The 15,520-nt window shown below is 53.9% G+C and overlaps 1 pseudogene; it reads right to left on the bottom strand.

Annotated features, from left to right (window-relative positions):
* Positions 1-12,864: 12,864 nt before the first annotated feature.
* Positions 12,865-12,983, bottom strand: LOC120584584 (uncharacterized; annotated as a pseudogene).
* Between the last annotated feature and the right edge of the window lie 2,537 nt (positions 12,984-15,520).

Here is a 15,520-nt window from a genome sequence, read left to right as displayed (position 1 = left end):
CCCAGATTCTCTTGGAAAATCTGCTCGCCCCTCCGCCTAGCTTGTCTTTAATCTCTTGCGGTTCAGCTGTGCATGTAAAGAAGCCAGCACCTTGGTGAGAATCATTAATTTTCGGAAGCTTTTATTTCAGTGACTCCAAAGATAATTGGCGTGCCTGAAAAGGTGCAGCGCCTGCAAAGCACAGTTGAAATCCACCCGTTTTGTGGCCAGGCTCCCCACAGGCGTGAGGCGTGCGGAGAACGGGAGGCCTCAGCAGTGGGGCCCGGTTTCCCCTGGGGCCGGGCGCGCGGTAAACGATGATTTCAGAGGCGGCCTTCGGGCTCTGAGCTGGGTGGGTGGCTGTGAACGCCTGGAGAGGTCCGTGTGGGCCCGGGTTTTCCGAGGGGGCAATGCGCATCGTCCTCCGTGGGTGCAGGAGTGGTGCGGGGAGCGGGGTTCCCGGGACCTCACGCTTGGGGCTGTTGGCGTTTCAGAGTCCACGGGTGCGTTCTCTGTGTCTGCAGCCTTCAAGTGATGTTGGTGGTGCCCTCAGCACCCAGAGGAGACATCCCAGCGAGTGCAGGTTCAAGGTCGAAAGGAAATGAGTGGCAGGCTGTAAGCGGCGAGGTCCCCACTTTCTCTGCTCCCCACTCTGGCCCGCAAAGGAGGCAGTTCCGTCACCACTGGCCACGCAGTGTGGAGAGGAAGCTGGGGGACAGTCCCCATGGACGCTGGCAGCTCTCGAATGCCTGCTGTGCGTCCACACTCCATGTCTCAGTGTATTTTTGTCAAGTCACAGGACAGCCTGGGAGAGCAGGGACGTTAACGTACCCCAGGATCACCCTCAACGGACTGGCGTGGGGGCAGTGAATGAAGATCCCGGCCAGCCTCCTGTCCTTCAGAGGGACAATTCTGGGGGGCAGTGCTGTCCCTCCGAGAGTCATCAACCCGCTCAGACTGCTCTTCAGTGACATTCGGCGACAGTCACCCTCCTTACCTCACTCTCACCAGCACCCCACTATCCCTTCCAGGGTTCCGTCCCAGACAGGCTCTCTGCACCCACGTCCTTGACGTTGCCCCTGGCGGGACCCCAGCGAAGCGCTCGCTGAGCTCTGAGTCGTGTGCCCGGGGTGCTGAGTACCGGCGAGCGACTCGAGCTGGTTTTCTCCCCTCCCCTGGATTCTCATCCAGACCAGAGTCGAGGGCTGCGAGGGTCAAGTTCAGAGGAAGGGAGGGATCGGTGGTCGAGAGGGATTTTAATGCTGCCTTCAGGGTAGCTTACGGAAATAAAAAGTAAGAAGGGCAAAGTTTGGGGTCAGAGCGCAGGAGCAAGGCTGTCACAGTAACGGGTCAGGGACTCGCTGGCCCTCAGACCTTGGCTGGTTGAGTGAGGTTAAAAATGCGCCGTTTGAATTCACGTTTCTTTAGTTAGACTGCAGTAGTGCATCTTCCCTCCTATTTATTGATCTTTGTTATTTTTATGTAAGCTGGATATTCCGTAAGCTGTTTAACAGATCACTCGGCGAGGGCAAGTCCTCCTTTTAACTATTATGAAAAGTACTCCAAGATGCACATGGAAACATCTCCAATCTTCCTCACAGCTCAAGTACAGCAATTTGAAAGAACAGTAGCATCTTTTTCTAGACATTTTCGCGGTAAACACAGAAAGGCTTGGTGACGCCCCGGGTATCCAGTGCTTGTTTGCAGGGAGCTCACGCTGAGACTGACGGTCCAGACTGGCATGCTGCTTCGAAGGGCACTCGAACCGTTTTTATCAAAATTTAAGATGGGCTTGTTTATCATCGTGGCATTTCAAGAAAATTTGACCTGCAAATATGCTTGCATGAGGTCCCAAATGTTACGCTTGATCGAGTGTGCACGTGTGCGCACGTGTGTGCTGCTCTGTGTGTGAAGAAGACTCTAGTGGCCGAGATGGAGAGTTAGGTTCGTAAAGACTCTGGCTCCTTCCTGAACCTAATCGGGGAGGCGTTGGGTGGTGTGGGGGGAGCCGCGGATCCCAGAGCCGAACCAAAGCTGTGGACGCCGCATGGAGACAGGGACAGTGATGGGGTGCCGGTCCGGAAGGGCCCAGGGGTGCAGGTGCCACAGATAGTGCAGGGCTAGGGGGGACTGCAGGCAGGCGCTGTCGCTGCTGTCACAGGGCGGGAGGCGGCACACGGTCAGCACGAGGCAGGCTGTCGTTCCGTGGGGCGGGGGAGCCGAAGCCCAGGGCCGCAGGGGAGCTGGCCGCCCCTGGACACCCGCAGCAGGGGTGGCAGCCCACGGGGGCAGCGTTGTCTGTGGCCTAGGATCTGGTCCTTCCCCAGGGAGGAGAGGAGGAGGGGTAGGCAGAGAAGTGGCCCGAAGGTGTCTGACCCGATCCTCCCCACGACCCAGCTCACAGGAGGAGGGCAGGCCGGTGCCCAGGACCTCGCCACCACCCCGCCTGCTCCCCGCTTACTCATCACAGCCGAGGCTCCGGACCGCTCCAAAGCAACGTGAGCCCGTGAGGAACTGTAGCAGGACACCACATTAAATCGTGTGTGCTGTAAGAAGCAGAGATGATGGGTTAGACAGAATTAAAAAAAAATTTAAAATAAGGAAAACAACCCTGAGAGAAAGAAGCAAAGATCTCGGGAACATCAAGTTGAACCGGGAAGGGCCATTCGGAGATTTGGGGCATGAAATTGCACTGTGAGAAATGAAAACTGTGCCGTCCGTGGATAAGCTGGACGGCAGAGTGAATGCGGCTGAAGAACCAATCAGTGACCTGAAGGGGTCGGCGACAAAGTCCCGGCAAGCAGCGTTCGGGAGGGTAATTCTTCGGCAGGAGAGAGAGAAGGGTGAGGAATTCGAATGCCAGTGGGAGCCTCAGAGAGAGAAGGGGACGAATGGGGAGAGGGCGGCCATGTGCCAGAATCAGAATTGGGGACGGGAGTTGGGCAAACAGGAGGGACCTTCAGGGTCTCAGGTTCCTGGGACTGTCACCAAGAGACCCTAATCCGGAGTGCCGAGGCAGGGCACAGCGGGGCTCCTGAGCGTATTCAAACGCGGTAATTTATTATTATTTGCTTACAAGCAGCGGGCCGCCTTCTGACCTTTCTATTCCTGCCGGGCTGGCTCGGAGCCGTCGCCGTGACAGTGTTCAGCACAGGGGACGAGGCAGAACGTGCAGCAGCTCGATGCCTCCTGGTCAGATCTTGATGGATGAAGGGATGCAAATGAGAGCGAGGCCCTCGTTAAGCACTGTCCCCTCTGTCCCCTCTGTCCCCTCTCACCTGTTCACACCCTCATGTCGGGCGGCAGCTGCAGACCTTAGCTCCTTGGTTCCCGTGCCACCCCCTCCCGAAGGCCTCTGCCGCGTCCCTCTTCGCCCGGCTCGGTTCGCCACAGTCTTGTCTTCGTGTTACGTCCCTTGCTGCTTCTCTGTACACCCTTCTCGTCCGTCACCGCCGCTCTCTCCTCTCCTGCGACATTTCCAGAGTCTTCCGTCCATCCGTCTATCCACCCGCGGGGTCCCGGGCACTATCGAAGGCCTTGGGGACACGGCGAACAAGGCAGAACGGAGGTGCGCGAGCCCACTCTCGTGACGGGGAGATGGCGAGCAAGTCCTCCCGAGCTGGTGACAGTTGGACTGAGATCCGGATGACGAGGAGGCGTCGCCTTTGTGAGAGCAGACGCCCCGGGTCGGAAGGCCTGTCCTTCCTTCTCATCTCTCGGCTCCGGAGTGGATTCCGGGATGAGTGTCCGTGTGTTTGTCACGTAGGAACCCTGTCCTCACCCTCTCGGTTCCCTGGGTCCTGGTTTCCGCTCCCACTATTTGCCTGAAACTAATTTCCTGCTTGCTTGAAACTGTCCTGTTGATGGCCGCCAGGGTCATCCTGCGTGTGACAGCGATCTGAGCATAAGCGGGGAGGATGGGGGAACGATCGCGCTTGGGTCCCTTTGTCCGGCAGCTGAGCGTCTGTCGCTCGGCCCCGCTCTCTTCGGGAGCGGGTCTTTGTTGGGGTGGGTGTGGGAGACCTTGGGGTGTGGATGTCCTCTCGGGCCATCTGAGCGGGTCGGTGTCCACCCACGTGCACTTCCCTGACCCGCCGTCGCTGTCCCCTCCTTCCGGCACCCGCGCACGTGACGGGTTGAGGTATTGGCCCCGTGTCCTCGCCTTCCTTGTAATAATATCATCCGACCACCCGACCCAGCCTTGCGGCGGGCGGAGCGCGCTTTCCTGCCTCTGGCCCTGGGGTGCAGGCGGGCGTGGGGCAGGCAGAGACTTGGGGTGCGCCTGTGTGCTTGGCTGGCTCTCTTGCGTTCCGTCGTCACTGGAGGAGGAACGGGCCTCACCCCGGGAGCAGAGGCAGGCCCGGCACGCCGAGCGTGCACGCAGCTCGGTGGGCACTCCCCGGGGACGGGCACGTCCTCACACCCCGGTCACTTTTTACACGAGCATCTCTAATTCGGCTGGAAATTCCAGGTTGGAAGTTAACTGTTTCCCCTGAGACTTCTAGGCCATCTCCTGGGGTGTTCTGGCTTCCGTACCTTCATGGAGAACCCGTTCCTCCCCCGGGTGGTGCTGCCTTTTGCCGTTGTCCTGAAATGCCATCAGAATGTGCTTCGGCGTGGGCCTTCATTCTCTGTGCGGGGCACCAGGAGGTACTTTTAATCTGAACATGCCAAGTTCTTCAGTTTGAAGAAATATATTATTTCTTGCATAATGTCCTGCCTTGCGTTTCCTTTTTTTGGGGAAATGCCAGGTGACATGTGCGTTTTTCTGGGTCGATCTGCTCCATTCCAGCAACATGCCGACCCAAGCTTCGTCCTGCTTATGGTCGGGAGAGGGTCGGGAGGCGTCTGAGACGCACCTGCACGTGTGCCGAGCGGCGTGCGTTAGGGACGTTGGGTCAGGCGGGGCCAGCTGGAGCTGGCTGAGCAGAGTAGCTGGCGTAGCACTGTGATATGCGTCCTCTTCCCCAGTTCCTGGCACGGAGCTCCTGGAACCCTTGCCATTTCCGAGGTGGCGGGACATCTTTCATTACGATACCCGGTGTTCCCCACAGGCGTGTGTCTGAGACCCCGGCATCTGTGGGGTGGGAGGAGTGTCCTATATGTGAAGGAGAGAGCTGGGGCCGGGTTCCTGGGGCGCTTCGGGATGCGAGCTGGTGGCTGGAAGACCAAGGCTGGACTAGAGGGTTGGGACGTTCAGTGCCACGCGCCAGCCTCGGGGAGAAGGTGGGGATGCGGTTTCGTTTATCGCCAGTGGCCAACGCTTTAGCCCATCATGGCTGTGCAGTGAAACCTCCCATAAAAGCCCCTGAGCTGTGGGGTTCAGAGAGCTTTGGTTTTGGAGGACGCAGCCACGGCCCGGCCCCAGCGCCTGGGGACAGATGGGCCTGTGCTCGGGGCTTCCGGGCCTGGCGTGTAGAGCCCTTTCCCCAGCCGTTCCTCGGTAGTAAAGTGGCAGTGAACTGGTCAGTGCGAGCGAGGTGCCCGCTACGTTCTGCGAGCTGAAGGTTCTAGAACCTTGCTGCGCTTGTGGGGGAACTCCACGACTTTGTGGCCGTTTGTCGGGAGTCCTGTCTACCTGGCACCTGGAGCAGGTACTGTCTTAGACTCATCCCTGGACTTATGGGCCCCTGAGTGACGCTGACTCTGGTAGCGAGTATCAGCATTGAATTAAATTGTAGGACACCCAGCTGGTGTCCGGAGGGTTGGGGAACTGGTTGTTGGTGTGAGAAAAGCCCCACACCCCCACGCACTTGGGGTCAGACGTGTCGTGTGAGTGGAAACAGTTCGTAGGCGCCACCCACGGGTGGGACCCTGTTAGAAGTGGCGGTGGCACTCGGGGCTCTGCAGCCCCTGCTGCTGTGCCCTGCGCCTCCCGCAGGGGGTTCCCGAGGGCCTTCATCCAACCCCGGGGCCGGCCAGACTCCCGGCTACCGTGGGAGTAGGAGGGACCCAGGTTCAGGGGTGACTTCCCGCGTGCCATCGCCCTGAGCTAGGAGCAAACGAAAGCGTGAGTTCCCCTATTCCACACCCCATAAAAGACAGCCTCCTGGCGGGGGACAGTCGAGGATGGGCCAGTCTTACAAAAATCAATTCCTTACCCCTCTCCAACCCTGTAACTCTGGGTCTAGAAGTCATGCGTGGCTGTCCAATGACCAGCTCAGGCCTGCAGATGTGTTTTGTTTGGCGGGTGTAACACGCAGAACATTAGTCGGCAACATGTTACATCTGGGGGACTTCACACAGATGTGCTCCTGGCTTGTCTTTTTGAAAGAGCATGGAGATCCGGTGGCGGCCAGCACTCCCGAGAGGCGGCTGTCCCCCTGGCCCGAGGCGCGCCCTCTTCTGGCCGGCCCGTGTCCTCTGCGGGATGGCTGCGGGGCTCTGAGCGTGTGTCCCTGTGCCCCGCGGTCCCAGGGCGCAGCACGCCCACGCCCGACGCTCAGGCGGAGTCCTGGCACCTCAGGGAGTCCGCGGCCCTGTCCAGGCTTCTCTGCCTAATTTCCGACGCTCCGTCTTCGACGACCTCTCTGGTTTATGGCTTCGCTCTCGTTCTGTGAGTGGGACGTTCACAGCTGCTATCTCTGCATCTGCCTCTCGGCTTTCTCCGTAGTCACTGGGCTCGACGAGTCCCCAGGGTCTCCCTACTCCAGGCCACCCCCAGCAGCTAAAACGTTCTGCTTCGACAGAGCTCCTTTGGACTTGACCCCTGCTATTGGCCTGCTAGGTTGGTGTCGTGGTCGGCTCTGTGGCGGCCCGCCACAGGCAACGGTTCAGACAAGGAATCTGTCCGGGGGACCCATGCAAATCTAGGCCCCTAAGCTGGCGGCTCTCTAGTCACGGGGCAGGGTCCTGTGCCAGGACTCCAGGCGGTTTCGACGCAGCGATGCTGGGGGACAGGCCCATCTCGGCGGGCCGTGCTGCATGGTTTTGGGAAGGGTTGGCCAGGGAGCCGAGGGGGACAGGGAGTGCAGCGGACAAGGAGCCACGTCACAAACCGGGCTCCAGCTGGGACCAGGAAGGAGCGGGCTTTGCCCAATAGGTCGAGGGCTAAGGTCCGTGTCCAGGAAGGCCAGCTCCCCAAATCTCGTGGCAGCCCACCACAGGTTGACGGGTTATACTATCACAGGTCCTTTTCTGTTTTAAAGTGTCGGATTTTTGTAGAAAGCTGCTGCATTTATGCCAGAAACAGATTGGCAGAGACCTTTGAATTCATCTGGTCTAATCCCCTAAATTTTCACAGCGTATTTTATAGCATAGTTATAGTCTAATTTGTAAGACTGATTGATGTCAGTTCTATAAAAGTTGAAAAAGCCCCACCCACTGATAACTGTGATGTCATTTTCGTGTTCCTTCCTTCCAGGATGTTTTCACGCAAACATACGCATGCACATATTCACTTATTTTACATAAGATAAGTCACACCGGGTTTAGGTGTGTATTTTGTTCTTACTCTCATGATGTGTGAGCATTTTTCCATGTTGTTAAAATACAAATGTTAACGGTCTATTTCCTCATCTGGATAAAAGTAATATATTTGATTATGCCCTTACTGTTAGATAGGTTAGATATTGTTAGATATCTTCAGTTTTTTTTTTTTTCGCTCATAAAAACAATACTGAGATGAGATTCTTTCTATTATAAGTTTTTGACTCTCTGAATGTTTCTTTAGATTAAATCCCTAGAAGAGGAATTAATAAATGCGTATGGATGCTAAATTTGTTTTCAGTTCATTTGCTTGGATTTCCTAGGTAGAAATATTCAAATAATGATAAATGTCGCCACCTCCGTTTCAATAAATATATCCTTTTTGTATTGATGTTTCTTGTCTTATTGCATTGGCCAGACATATAGAGCGATGTCAAATATTTAGGGTCATAGTCGATAGACTGCTTTGTTTCTGTTTTTAACAGAAGAACCTCTAGCGTTACATTGCCACATATCACGTGGTTATATTTCATTTAGAAGTTTTGCATTTATACTCATCGATGAAACTGGTCTGCGCTTTCTTTGTCAAGTTTTACGATAGGGTTATGCTGGTTTTGTAAAATGTAATAGGTTCTCCTTTTGCAGAACACATCCCGTGTCACAAGGAGATAGCAATTTCCAGCAGGCAAACGTGCTGGATATTTGACAGGCCAGTCGGGTGGTTTTCTTTCAAAGATGCAGGCAGAAGATACATAATTGAATTCCCGCACTCAGCTCAAACTGGTTATGCTGTCAGGAAGCTGGCTCCTAAAATGATGTGCAATTGCTTCAATTACAAGAATTGAAGCATTTAGACAATTCTCTCTCTTCTGTTTGAGATGCAGCCTCTGCCTCTGAGTTTGAAGCTGTCAGGAGTCCAATTTAGCCAATTCCAGACTTGAGGAATTCGCCGTGGGCCGTTGCCGGCCCTGCAGGGACAGCGGTGCTGATGTGTCATCTGCTGTCCCCGCGTAGAGACCTTTCTCCCCGTTACACACTTTCTGTGCTGGCCCGTTCGCCAGGAGACCTGTCAGTACATTTGTGGGAAAGATGCTCGGCAGTCAAACCTCACCTTCCGAAGGCTCTTCAGAGTAAGTTGACCCGAACGCGCGTCTCTGGTGGCTCTCCAAATTCCGGGCCCGATCTGGCAGGGCCGAGCTCTGCTCCTTTGCCCAGTGCAGACGTGGGGACAGTGGCGGAGATGAGAAGGGGACCAGTTTAACTCGTTCATTTGCCTCTTCTTCTTCCGTCCTCACTGCGACCTTTAGGCCACTGTCGGCTCTCACCAGGTTGTCGCGAATAACACTGACTGGTCTTGCTGTGTCCAGGCTATCCATCCTCTGTCCACATGTATCTTTAAGATGCCAGTAAGCGGGCAGGAGCCTGACACGGTTCCCTCTTTCCTAAAATCTGTGAATGATTCCCCCCAGGTGGTTTCAGATAAAGTTCGAGCGTGGCGCAGCTCATCTGGCAAACGTGCACGATGCCCGCTGCCTTCCTCCCCAGCCTGCCTGTCTGCACTCCCTGCCTCCCCCGTGTAACCGGCTTCCAGCCGTCCGCTCCTCTTCCGCATGCCGCCCCCTTGCCTGAGAAGCTGCCACCTGGTGAACAGCAACTTATCATTTACCTTTCAACTCAGACGTCATTTTTCATGGATGTTTTCATGACCAGAGGTCCTAGCCGGTGACCTTGCATGATGACAGGACACAGCCAGCAGCCTGCCTGATCGCGAAGCTCAGCCAACGGCCCTGCCCAGCTTCGGTGCGGAGCCTGTGGCCCCGCCTGGTCGCAGATCCAGCGTGGGGTCTCATCCGACTGCTGAGCTTTGCCTGCCGCCCCGCGCGAGCACGGAGTCCAGCCAGGGGCACCGACCGGGGGGTTGGCAGAGCACGGCCTATGCACCTGCACCTTTACGCCTCCAGGATCCGGGAGAAGGGCACGCTGAGCCCGAAGTTAGCAGGAGGAAGGAGAGGGAAGGACTGGAGCGGAAGTGAGCGAGCTGGAGAGACGACGGCAAGGATGAGCGAGCCCGAGAGCTGGTTCTCTGAACAGATCGACAAAACCGACACCTTTACCCAGAAGCCTAACCAAGAACAGAGAGAGGGGACCCAATAAATCGCATTATAAATGAAAGAGATGGCATCGCGCCGCTACCGCAGAAATACAGAGGGTCATAAGGCTACTATGAACGGTTCTGCGCCAACAAACTGGAAACCCTAGAAGAAATGGCTAAATCCCCAGACACGTGCCAGACACCGAGACTTCCTCAGGAAGAAACAGGAAATCTGAGCAGACCAGTAATGTGTAAGGAGATCGAATCGGTCATCCAAAACATCCCAACGCAGAAAAGCCCAGAAACCACATGGTTTTATCGGTGAATTCCACCAAATATTTAAACAAGAATGAACACAAATCTTTCTTAAAGTCCTCCAAAAAAAGCGAACAGGAGGGAGCACTCCCAGACTCATGTCTGAGGCCAGTACTGCCCTGACGCCAAAGCCAGACAAGGACAGTACGAGAAAAGGAAGCTCCTCCTGACGAATATAGAAGCAAACATTTCCAACAAAATACTCTCGAACCAAACTCAACAGCACATTAAAAAGATGGTAAAGCGCGACAAGTGGGATTTATCCCCAGCCGGAAAGCAAGGCATATGCAAATCAGCATGTGTTACACATCATGTTAATACAATAAAGGACTCGAAATCATGTGATCATCTCAGTAGATGCAAAAAAAGCATTCACAACATTTAACAGCCATTCATCATAAAAACACTTAACTAATTGGGTATAGAAGAAACATAACTCGGTATAACAGAAGCCATATACAACAAGTCCACAGCTGACATCGTACTCAATGGAAAAAGGCTGAAAGCTTTTCCTCTGAGATCAGGGACAAGAAGAGAACACCCACTGTCACCGCGCCTGCTAAACAGCACTGCAAGCTGTAGCCAGACAGCAGTCAGGCCCGGAAGGAAACGAGAGGCATCCAGATCAGAAAGGGAGAAGTACGTTGTCTCTGCAGACGACGTGATCTTATACGTAGAAAATCTTCAATACGCCACCAAAAAAGTCTTAGAACTAATGAATGAATTCAGTAAAGTTGCAGGATACGAAATCAGTAATCGGCTGCATTTCTATACCCCAACAATGAATCATCTGTAGAGGAAAGAAAAAACAATCCCATTTACAGCAGCATCAAGAATAAAATAAAGAATAAATTTAAACAAGAAAGTGAAAGATCACTGACAACTATAAGACATTGATAAAAGAAATTAAAGTAGACACAAATAAATGGAAAGATATTCCCTGTTTGTGTATTGGAAGGATTAACATTGTCAAAATATTCATACTACCCGAAGCCATTTATAGATTCAGTGCAATCCCTGTCAAGATTTCAATGGCCTATTTTATAGGAATAGAAAAAAATTCTAAAATTTGTGTGGAACCACAAGAACCCCGAGTAGCCAAAGCGATGTTGAGAAAGAGGAACAAAGCTGGAGGGATCACAATCCCTGATTTGAAACTATATCACAAAGCTCTAGTAATCAAAATAGCATGGTACTGGCACGAAAACAGACATGTAAACCAATGGAACGGCATCGAGAGCCTAGAAGTAGCCCACACATATACAGTCAGCTAATATCCGACGACGGAGACAAGAATACTCGATAGAGGAAAAGTAGTCTCTCCTCCAGGTCGTGTTGGGAAAACTGGATATTCACATGCAAAAGCATAAAATTGGACCCCTACCTTGCACCACTCACAAAAACTAACTCAAAATGGATTAAAGACTCAAACATAACACTTGAAACCATAAAACTCCTAGAAGAAAACAAGGAAAAACATCCTTGATATTGATCGTGGCAATAGTTTTGTGGATATGACACCAAAAGCGTAAGAAACAAAGGCAAAAATCAGAAAGGGGCTATAGCAAATTAAAAAGCCTCTGAACAGCGAAAGAAACAATCAGCAAAATGGAAAGACAGCTTAAAGAATGGGGGACATTTTTGCAAACCCTTTATCTGATTGGGGTTGCTATCCAAAAATATAAGGAACTCATACCACTCAAAGCAAAAAAAAAAACAAAAAAAACAAAACAAAACAAAAAAAACAGTTAGAATTGTGCAAAGGACTTGAATGGACATTTTTCCAAAGAATATATTAAAATGGCCAACAGGTACACGAAAAGGTTCTCAACACCAATAATTACCTGGGACATGCAAGTCAAACCCAATGAGACACCACCTCCCACCTGTTAGATTTTCTGTCATCAACAAGACAACGGGTAACAAGTGCTGGGAGCATGTGGAGAAAGGGGACCCTCGTGTGCTGTTGGTGAGAATGTAAATTGGTGCGTCCACTGTGGAAAAAAATACGGAGGTTTCTCAAAAAATTAAAATGGGAACCATCATGTTATTCCCCCATCCCGCTTCTGGGTATATATCTGAAGGAAATGGAATCACTGTCTCGAAGAGATCTCCGCACCCTGTGTTCCCACAGCCTTATTCACAGCAGCCCAGATGTGGAGGCAATCTGACTGCCCCTCGATGGATGAACGGGTAAAGAAGCGGTGGGCTGTGTGCACGGTAGAGTATTATTCAGCCACGAAAAAGAGGAAATCCTGCCGTTATGACAACGTGGGTGAACTTAAGGGCGTTATACTCAGTGAAACGGGTCAGAGCAAGACAAAGCCGTGTGGTCTCCCTTGTACGTGGAATCTAAAAACCTAAACTCATAGAAACACCCTGTTGGTGGTTGCCAGGGGCTGGAGGTGGGGGAAGTAGATGAAGGCGGCCAGAGGGGACAAGGCGACAAGGCGAGCCTATTCTGCTGACGCGATGTGTTTCATGGTGACCGTACTTAACGACACTGTGTCGTGTATTGGCAAGTCGTTGAGAGAGGCGATCTTAAAGGTTCTCACCATGAAAAACTGTAGCTGTGTCAGGCGATAGGTGTGCTGACCTTAGATGACAGTGGTTTCATAGCGCGTACACGCGTTGAACCGCCGCGTTACGCGCCCGAACACACGCAGCGCGGGATGCCAGTTATTTCTCAGCAGAGCTGGGAAAAGACCATTTTGCCCATGTGTAGTAACTGTCAAAAATAAAATAAATTCTAATTTAAGAAAAAAATTAAACAATATTTGAAAGGTTAATGATACAAAAATGAGGTATTGCCACAGCGAGGCTGTCAGTTCTGGAGTGCTTGCTGTGTCCGGGGACTTAGCATGTATTGTGTCATTTTACCTTCCCGGTCGCCCCAGTTAAAACATGTCTTCCTTTTCTTTTTATTTTTTCATTCATTCATTCATTCATTCATTCATTCATTTACATATTTGGCGGGGCAGCCCTTGCTTGACCTCACGGATTGCAAGGAACTTGTCAGCTTACAATCCTTTATTTTTTAAAAATTTTTACGACTACAGCACCTGGTCTTCCTAGGTGGTCTCCCATCCAAGGACCGACCAGGCCCGACCCTGCTTAGCTTCCGAGATCAGATGGGATTGGGCTCGTTCAGGGTGGCGTGGCTACAGACAAAACGTGTCTTCCTTTTACATATGAAGTAAGCGAGCCTCAGGTTGAGTAAGTTGTCTAAGGTCACACAGCTGGCAAATGCCTGAGCGTAGCGTCAGAGTTGCACTGGAACTGTGGAAGATGGCAGGAATCGGTCCCAAGTCTTGGTCCCTTCATTCACGAGCTCTGCCATTCGGAGGCGCATCTCTTAAAGCCTGAGCCAGCCTTGTGCAGCTGTCGCGAGGGTCATGAACGCGCTGGCATTTAAGGGGCGTCCGCGCGGGCTGTCTGCCTCGCCACTGGCCTGTCCCTAAGCCCGGCGGAAGGCCAGTCGTCTCAGCGTGAGCGGCCTGGCTCCCCACCTCTCTGCGCGCCCCCGGCCGTTCCAGAGGGAACCGGAGACTCTGCCTCCTGGCGTGAGAGCACGGGCTCGGACCGCGGTCACCGACCCTCCCTGAGTCCCCATGTCTGTGGTCCTAATGTGAGGCTGACAGCGGGTTCTCTGTCCTGGGGTTGGCCGTGAGGACTGGACGAGGCCACACGTGGAAGTCCCCTGCGAGTTTATGGTACATCAGAGGCGATACCTAGGCAGGAAATAACATCGCACATGGCCTGTCAAAAGCACTTAGATATGAACTAAACCTATTTTATTCTCAAATTAGCCCATGACACCGCCATTGTTAGCGCCTCGTTTTACGAGCGAGGCCACCGCCGCGCGGAGCATTCGTGGAGTTTCCCGGGGGCCCCGCCGGGGCTTGTTGACACCAGGAACTTGTACTTCGAGCATAGCTTCGTCCACGTCAGCAGAGTTCTAGAAAGTCTGGGGTGACTTGGGGCCCCCGGGGAAGATGGTGGGGATTGGTGAGGGTCTCTGGCAGTCTTCGGGAGACCATGCTTCTGAGAAGGTTCAGAGCGGCAAGCAAGCTGGGGCCGTTCCGTTTCTCAAGGATGCTGAGAAAGCCATTGAACCGGCGAAGCCGTGAGCGCGATGCCCTGTCAGATGGGCTCTTCGCTCGCTCGCATCTGTGTGCCGTGTCACACACATCGGATGGGCCGCGGGTGTCCAGATGGCGCTTTGCAGACACATACCTGGCCATCGACCCTGCTCCACGAGCCCCGTAAGTGGGTGAGGTCAGGTGACAAACGGGGGGACCTCAAGCGTTGCTAAGTGACCACTGGTACATCAGCCAGAGCCTCTGGCTTTAGCTCCTTGTGCGGATTTTCTAAGGCGCTCCGAGGAGACCCCACGCCCCGAGGGAGGCGCCGGTGTCCTCAGCGTTACGGGTCTGTGGATACCATTTGGGGTCAGCAGTCAGCACGGGTGAGGCGCTTTGCAGGTGACAGCTCGGAGCGAGTGTTATGTTCTGACCATACCAAGTGGTGGCGCTGGCATCTCACTTCTGTCTGCAGGAGAATGGGGGGCGGTGCTGGACGCACTAAAGCCACGAGCGATGGCGCTACTGGGGGGTCCCTGACTGTCCACTTGTTGCCTGGGACTTTGGGCAAGAGAATTAGCCCTGCGAGCTTCACGTGAGAACTAGCACAACCGATTCCCTGAGGTGACCTTAAATATTCAGCGAGGAGAAGGCATCTCATCTGAGCTCGATCACTTAGCATCCCGTCTCCTGGCCGTGACATTAGCAGTCAGGGTGCAGACCAGGAAAGCCAAGCTGTCTGGCTCAGCCCTTCATTCCCGTGCGCGTAAAGCCTGTGCAGGGCTGGAGCTGACATGTGGCCAGGCTGCGGAGGGGGTCGCGATGCACGCAGCTTTTCAGAGCATCGGTGGCAAACCCTCCTCATGCTTTTGCTAAATCACCACCGTGGTCTCTGTGCATGCGATGGGGTGGCCGGTGCAGGCGCTGCGGTTGTTCCCAGGTGTCCTGCACGCGTGGCCTTCGGTCTTCTCAGAAGGTCCCGGCCCCTCTGAGACGGATCCCAGCCACTTGTCTGTCCCCTTTCTCCCGCCCCGGCATCTGGATCTGCCCTGGGGGAGTGCTCAGCAGATGCCCGTGCTGTCCTCTCCCTCTGCGTCTACGTGTCCTTGACTGACAGGTGCAAGGTTGGGGTTGCCACTTCCTGGCGAGGTGGGGGTATCCAGGGGGCGCGCCGGCTCCACAGTGTTTGGGGACACGCCCCTGGACGGGAGGCCCGTTCTCCGCTCAGTGCTGACCTGTTTCGCTTAGTCAACTGTGTGTGTCATGTGTAATGTCTCGCGTGCCTGTCTCTCTGCCAGGCTGCCACATCCCCCGGGGCTTTGAAATGGTATCTTTCTGCTTTCGTGTCCCCATTTCGTGACCCGGGATCCAGGCAGTGCGATGTAGGCAGATGACAGACGCTTCCTGATGGGGGCGGTGGCTGCCACACTGGGCACCCTCCTCTCTAGCCACCTGGCACCGACGAGGTACCCTTTCGGAGACTCCGTTTTCTCAGCTGGAGAGTGAAGGTCATCATGCCCCCCTGGCAGGGCCGCGTGAGGCCGAAAGGGAGGAAACGCGTCCAAGTCCCCGGGACTTTTGTAAACGCCAAGGGGACGTCGCTGTCCATCCTCCCGCGTTAGCC

The sequence above is a fragment of the Pteropus medius genome, unplaced genomic scaffold (assembly GCF_902729225.1).
Source record: "Pteropus medius unplaced genomic scaffold, Ma_sr-lr_union100, whole genome shotgun sequence".
NCBI lineage: Eukaryota > Metazoa > Chordata > Mammalia > Chiroptera > Pteropodidae > Pteropus > Pteropus medius.
This window is presented reverse-complemented; position numbering and strand designations above follow the sequence as displayed.